An 8255-nucleotide genomic window follows, 5' to 3' on the forward strand; every position below is an offset into this window, starting at 1 on the left:
ACTTCAATCTCAAAAATATCCAGTTTGGGTGAAGTTCATGTGAGAAACCTTCACACTATCCTTAATTTAACATTACGTGATTATTTACATACAGTCTATGGTATTTTGCAAGCACAAAAACCAGCAGAAGCAGCTATCTGTGGCATTTCTGGGGTTTCATTTATTATAATATGATTATAATAAATGGCCCCTTATAAGCAATTTATTAATGCTTTGTAAGTAGGTTATTTGTGAGTTTGTAAAGCATTAACAATAACTTACAAACCAGTTCTCAAACGCTGTTCATACACTGAAGCAGGCTCATTATTTGGCAAGACTTATTGGCTTCTTCATAATTTAGATTTTAAATATCAAGCATTTGTCAGTAAGTTACCTGCATGTAATCACTGTGATTTGCAGTTACAATGTTTGTTCTGGCATAAAAAGTTATTTAAAAAGTACGCTGTGCAACTAACAATAAATGACATTTATCTGACTGAATATATGAACTGTTTTATAAATGATTGTTAATGATTTATGGTTTACAAACTCATAAATGACCTATTAATAAATTGTTTATGAAAGGTTTAATAGTTCATAACCTGTTACAGAACCTCACTTCAAAAGATCTGAACTATTTCTTTAAGTCTGCTAACAGAGACATGGACTGTGAAAAGTAAATGTATAGAGAACCAAATTGCAGCTTTTTTCTTGATGCACTGCAAAAAAAAAGAATTTAAAACCCCCTCAAAGGGGAAAATTGTGTCAATATATTGTCAACTTGCAGGCGTGAAAATATTTGTCCAACTCAGTTCGTATTTTGGATTTATTTCATGTAAAAGTTAAAATTCTCACACTTTGTCACTGTTGTTAGTAGTGAGACGTGGTCAATATTTACACGCCGCCAAACCACCAGTAAAGTTTATTCTGTAAGAATCCACAAAAGATAAAGTGCAAAAAAATTGAAAGTTATTTATAAAGTGTTTAACATTTCAAAACTTAGCTTGTCGCAATATTGGTGATGAACTTTAAAATAAACAAAAAAACACACATTCTAACATTTGGATCAGAGTTATTTTTCTTACAGAAACTGGGTGCAGCTGTTTTTTGCCATTTTATTGGCAATAATAATAATAATGCCTGCTAGTTTACATTCGTTTACTGGTAAATAAACTATGATTTAATCTCTGCAGTTTTCCTATTTGTTCTAACTTCTGCAGGGTTCAAACATGGTGCCAAATCACTAACGTATATCTGTGTGCTGTCCATCTCCAGTGGTGTGATCTGTTACCTGTTGTCTGATTAGCTGATCGGTTATACTGAAGGAATAAGGGGAAAACAAGTTTGTACATTAAGCTCACGATCATTCATCTTCACGTCTGTCTGATAGTTTGTTTTTGTTAGTCTGTCTTGTTGTGTGTTTGTCTGCTGAGGTCACTGCCGGTATCTGCTTTCCTCCCACGGTTTAATTCAGGTGAACACGAGATGTTTAAATAGGTGTTCTCAGAGAATTTTCAGGGATCACGACTGTATGTGTTCTCAAAGTTATCTTTCTACGCTTTCTTTTCGACTGAGATGTCACGAGTATAAATTATAAATCTCTATACATATCCACATATACTGTATGTACCGTATGTGTGTATGTATATGTGTATAATAAGACCATTTTTAGTGGTTTGTATTGTTTTAGGGTTCATTGTGCAACACTGATTGAAGAAAAAAAACAATAACAGTGATAATAAACTAGCTCTAGTAATAATAAATCCACTGTTTGCCTCTGGTTTTTTATCTGTGTGTGTGGAAAGTAGTGAAATCTACATTGTGTGTGTGTGTGTGTGTGTGTGTGTGTTTGCTTCCTGCAGTCCGCAGAGATGCAGCAGATCAATGTAGCCCAGGCTTGTGGTCTTTCTCTCCTCTCTGCCTTCCTCTTCTCCTCTTCGGCACATTAACTCATGGCCTCCTGGCCAGACAAAGAGTATTGAGCAGAAGGCCCAGAGCTCCTGGTCGATGGAGGTTGGTGCCGGACTTCTAATCACGGTAAATCCCGGTGCATGGCTGCACTTTGAGACAAACCCAGAGTCCAATATGAATCAAACGCCTCTTTATCTGGGTTTCCTGGGGGACACACTAAAGGATGGTTCCAGATTTGTTGTATTATTATATATTTATTTAGCTAGTTTTGGTTGGTTTTGACCGTCTTTTGCAGTTGCAATTGAATTTTCCGTGTTTTTTTAAACCTGTAGTAAAGTCAGGAACAGTACAATAAAAAATCAATAATAAAAAAAACAACATAATAATCCTCAGCAGACAGTAGCTATCTGGTTGTTTAAATGAAAATGTTATAATTATGACCCGCTGCCGAAGGTGTTTTTGTTTTAGTCTGCATTTGTCTTATCAAAATAATTCATGAACAATTTGACAGATTTTACTGGAGCTTGCCAAAAAATAAATAGATAAAGGAATCATTGGCTGGACATCTACAACTAATTAACTTTTGGAGTAAACCCAAATCAAGATGGCCGCTATAGCCAGCTGATCTAAAAAAATAGAACAGAAAAAGTGGCTAAAACTCTGAGTTTTACAGACATTAACCTATAATTTGGTGTGACAGTAGCTGAAAGTGACCCCCAACCACATACATCCCCAGACTGTGCACCGTTTAAAAGTTGCTATTAGGTAAACTTTGTCTGTCTGTTAGCAAAATATCTTATAAACAAGTGGCTGGATTTTAATGAAACTTTAAGGAAGTAATCATGGGCTGTACACCTACATCTGATTATCTTCTGAAGCCAATGCAATTCAAGATGGCTGCCACAGCTGATTAACATTAGATTATTAATTTTTTATTTTTGGCAGTAGCTGTGTTGTGCACAACACTACACAGTGTAACACCTTCATAATTTTGCATGAGATTGTGCACAACATTATTTTCAAGGTTTTACCATAATTTCTCAACAAGATGATTTTAGTTTAAGACTCTGGCATGAAAGGTGGCGGGCGACCCGATATCACGTTCTGGGCGTTTTGGAGGAACTCTTATCAGTGTTTGTTTCTAATTTTGCGTCTGAAACCTGGACTGGATTTTCGTCCCTCCAGCTATGAGCAGCAGCTTTGACCTTTTTTCATTTTCACCTGTGTAGTTTTTTCTGCGCGGCGAGGGCTTTTTTTCCATCACCTGGAGTGTGCTCACTTTCAGTGCACCTTCAGATTTACCGCCTACTTAAATGGTTTACATAATCAGACCATTATATAAACCATTACATGGGCAGCTTTTTTTTTATTTTATTTTACAGTCTGTTTGACTGTGCGAGTGGTTCTTTGAAGAGTTGGCCACATTCAGGGATCTCAGTGAATCAGCCATGATGAATAGAGCTGATGGTCAAGGCTCAGAAAATCCAAGCGTGTAATTCTTGAGTCAAGGCAGCTTTATTTATATAATGCCACAAATCACACTTTAAAGGCTTCACAGTCTTTACAGAATATGATATGTAATAGCCTTACTCACGCCATTCAGAAGACAAAAAACTTCTTTAAAAGTAAATTCATAAATAAAATTCTCAGAAAGAAAAAGGGGAACCTAGAAAGAGCAACAGGGGAGAAATAAATCTCTAAATGAAGAATAAATCTTTAAATGAACGATTGTGGAGCTGATCAGGGTAGGATTTTTATTTTCCCTGTTGTTCATGTGTGCAACTTTGTTCATATATTTATGTGTTAATATATTTTCAGAAAGGAAATAAGATGCATATTGTAATTAAAATACACAATACTACTACACAGTACTTCTACTGCTGCCTAAACAGCATCCTGCGTTACTTAACAATGTATATTATAGGCATAATAGTATAATAATACTTAATGTTTATTTAAAATTATTTTATTTTAAGGCTGGCAGAACACACCAGTGAATATAATGAGACACTTCGTTTTAAATTAGTGTCAGCTCTTTCCTGCTTTCAGAACAAATTTTAAACCAATTTATGAGGCCGAGTTAAAAGGCTGAGCAAGAAGGGTGTTTTAAAATATCATTTCGTAAATGACATTTTAGGCATAACTCCCCATGAACAGCTTGTTTCATGATGCTGCACGCAGTTCTCTACAGAAATATGTGCTTTTCACAAAAAAGCTCAAGTTTCCCTTTTAACAGGCTGTTTTATGTTTGGCCGACTCTGTTTTCTTCTTTCCTTTCAAAAGAAAAAAGCTTCTTAAAACTGTCATTTTCCTTCTTGTCAGATGCACACATACCAAAACTGGCATGATCCTGGGATTTCTGTGCTTATTTATTATTGTACTGATAGTTATTACCTCCGCCAAAGAGGTTGTTTTCAGTAGCGTCTGTCTGTCTGTGTTCAAGATTCCTCAAAAAGTTATAAACGTATTTTCATGAATTTTTCAGGAAATGTCAAACATGGTACACGGAACATGTGTTTAAATTTTGGTGGTGATGGAGTCAAAGGTCAAGGTCACAGATCAGCCCGTGATAACAGGAATGTTAAACTCCACAGCTGAGTGCCTCATGGGTTGAGGGTGATCTCTGTTGATTTCATGGTAATAGGGTCAAAAGGTCAAGGTCACAGGTTGTTACCTCCACTAAGAAACTTGTGTTTTTAGTTGTGTCTGTTGGTTTGATTGTTTGTCTGTTAGCAGAATCAAGTTAAAACATTTGAACAGATTTGGATGAAATGTTCAGGAAATGTTGAGATGTCGTAAAAAACAATGGATTAAATTTTGTTTCTGATCCAGATCACAGTATTTTAACATGCTAACTCTTGTAGCTTGTTGCAAACGTTTGCTTCAAAACAGCATAACCTTGAAAGGAGAGACGGTAGACAAGCCATGACTGACTGCGTTATCCACAGGATAAAATACATAACCAGCCAGCAGACAGTGTCTTTTTTTAACAAGCGTAAAAGTTTAGGGGAATTCCTCCAACACAGCTGAATGACAGCTCTGAGCGACAGGTCAGGTCAGTGAGGGGGGTAGAATAAAAAACGATGCCCTCTCCTCGTTTTATCATTTTTTTTTAAGCATTTAAACTGTAGGAAAAATGTTGTGATTTTAACACAATGACTTTTTAACTTTGTGGTGTACCTTGAAACTGGAAACCAGCCCACTCCTCATTACAATATGATGTTACTACATTCATTCATTATATCAGGTGTGAGGAGAAATAAACCCAGAATGCAGACTCATCTTCTTAAAAAGCAAAAACTGATTTATTATAGTACTGAAAAAACAAAAGGCTGACAAGGCAGCAAAACAAACAAAAAAAAAAAACTACTCTGAGGATTGCGAGGAGACACAAGGAGCAAGACCTGAGTGTGGCATGAAAACCAGCAATGAACCGGCGTGACAGACTATAAAGACTGAGGGTGAGCGGGAGACTGACCACACCTGGACTGACAGGTAATGGGGAACAGGTGAAGTGGGCGTGGCTGGCTGATTGGAAAACCACAGGAGATGAGCTGAGGGAGGAACACAGGGAGCCAAACTATACAAGAACATATAATATTAAACACAGGGAATAAATTAAACACAAGGATCACAAGAAAATAAAAGCACAGGAAACACCCAGATGCTGACATATTACAAAACAATAATGGCCAGAAGCAACCTCCTCTTTTTCTTCTTGCGTGGACCAACAAACATGCAGACACTCAACAGTCCAAACTGTGAAACTTTATCCCTGACCGGACCACCAGAACTGGGCCCCGGTTCCTTCTGACCCCACAGCATTTAAAGAAAGACCTCAATTTTTCAGAGGACGATGGGGTGGGGTGTGCAGCTGTCTTTAGGCTTCGCAGCCCGATTAGCTTTTAGCGTCTCTGAGGGAGCAGCCGAGGGAGAAAGAGGTCAGAGGTCACACCAGCCATCACAAGCCAGCCTACCTCAGGATTTTCTTTCTCCCCCTCTTTTTTTTGCTCTTTTTTTTAGTGTTTCCAGATTTCTCAGCCGTAACACACTTCCCAGGTGGCATCCTTTTACTCGCGTAGCAAATAATCCAAACCATCGCGTCAGCTCCTGTTTTGTTTTCTTTTAGTGCTTTTCGCTGTTTGTGTAGGAGTGGGTTTAATTGGTTCAGCATGTTTACACAGGATCTTTTTCTAAATTTGAAAATGGTTTGCAATAAACAAAAACTGAGTAAAACTGCTGTCTGCTCATATTTCCCTTCATTGTTATAACAGTTATACAAAGGAAGTGGGTTCATTGTTTTGTAAAGATAACAGTAAACCATAAAGTTATATAACATATCTGACCAGTCACAAGCCTCTTAGGATTTACTAACTTTGTGGCTTTATAACTATTCTGTAAAAAACAATTAACCCTCTCAGGCTCAAATTAAGTTTTAGTAACAGGAAAAATCTGATATTTGGGGAAATTATCATCTGAGTAAAATAAGGCTCATAAAATATGAATGTGGAGTAATTAGGTATATGCAATTCGCTGTTGCAAATCTGCACTGTCTGCCTTGAGAGGGTTAAATCAATCAGGCCTACATTATTTCACTTGTTAAATCATTTGCTAAAATTGCATTTTTCATAATGTACGACTCCATCATGCCAAAGTCTGTGGTGATTCAGTGAAGCATCCAGTCTGTCCTCAAGTTTAATCTCTGAGGGAGAATATCCAGAGGTTATTTTTTTCTTGACTGCATAATCAATTCACTAAACTGTTGACACGAGACTCTCTGAGGTGCTTTGGAGGCAAAAATTAGAGAGCCAAATCAATAATGACTAAAGTTCAGAGGATTTATGTTTAGCTTAAAATTTCTCAATTTCCTCACACAACATTTATGCTGTTTGCCTCCTGACTTGAGGTGGCACAGAGGACTAGAGGACTGTTACTTGTTGTTGGAGTTGATGGAGTAACTTATCTAGAAAGGAGCCGGATTGTTTCTCCTCCTGTCACGGTTTCTGACGGCGGAGGGCAGAAATACTCCACTCCTTTACGATGCATTACATTTAGCCGAGCGTCTCTCGGTGCATTTCCACTTCCTCACACACAGACTACAAGAACCCCCGCGGGTCGCTGACATCAGGATGCAGAAAACTGGAGGACTTGTCCCTGCAGAAACCAGGGATCACTGAGCTCATCCAACAGGTCATCATGTGGGTTGACTGTAGGAGGGTTTCTATGCTGCTGAACTGTCTGGTGATTTGAGACGCGAATATCAGCAACTCCGATGTTCAGGTGATTTAAAAATATGGGTCATGCTAAGAAACAAAAAGTCCCCCACCCCACTATTGAAGAATGCTGCAAAGCAAATGGGAAAATATTGCATAAAACTAGTATAAGACAGTCTATACTTACTGTACTTCTTGTCAGAAAACTAATCTGCCAGCTGTGTGTCACACTGAGCCATGTGAGAATATTCTTGTGGGTAGATTTGTGTGAAGACCTGTGTGGCTTCTTCCACTTCTTCCCAGTCTGTGCCATAGCCTGTGGCTCTGGTTTAAGATAGACTGTGTTGTGGTGGAGGGTGACTGATGGAGAGTGTGAGCATTAACATGCTGAGGCCACAGGAGACATGGCACCGAACACATTAATGGAGTGACTGTTTCTGAGAAAAGGAGGGCTGATGTGATTGCAATGTGTGCCGAGGGAATCGTTCCACAGCAGATGACCATGCTGGCTGTGGAGCTGACCTTATAATACATTTATACGTGTTCGAGAGATAAATCGGTTGGCCTTTTCTTTTGGAAACAAGTACAGAAAAGGATCCTAGTTGTACGAATGCTGATTCAGCATTCACCCCATAGAGATCCTGTTTCTCTTTCCTCTTTGTCTTTTCTTCCTTACCTCTTTAAACATGCAGCTACTTCTGCATATTTTCTGTTATTTTAACATTTTTCAAATGTAAATATTCAGGATATTCTGGCTCTGACTGTTTGCTTTTGTGACTTTTATACTCTTCAAAATATTTAACTTCATTTACAAATATTTTCCCACATTGCGGTTGCCAGATCCTTTAAAAACATTGCTCTTCTGGAAATTTTCTTTAGGATGCTTTTTTATTTGTTACCTTTTTGTAGCTATTATGTAACCTTGAAATACTTTTAGCTTTTGTTTAGTCTTTCCACACTTTTGATTTTCAGCTACTGTATTTTTAGTTAGCCTCTCCCTGGGCTGCCACCTTATCGTGGTGGAGGGGTTTGAGTGTCCCAATGATCCTAGGAGCTATGCTGTCAGGGGCTTCATGCCCCTAGTAGGGTCACCCAAGGCAGACAGGTCCTAGGTGAGGGGCCAGACGAAGTGCAGCCCAAAGACCCCTTATG

This window comes from Kryptolebias marmoratus, linkage group LG15, assembly GCF_001649575.2.
Source record: "Kryptolebias marmoratus isolate JLee-2015 linkage group LG15, ASM164957v2, whole genome shotgun sequence".
NCBI lineage: Eukaryota > Metazoa > Chordata > Actinopteri > Cyprinodontiformes > Rivulidae > Kryptolebias > Kryptolebias marmoratus.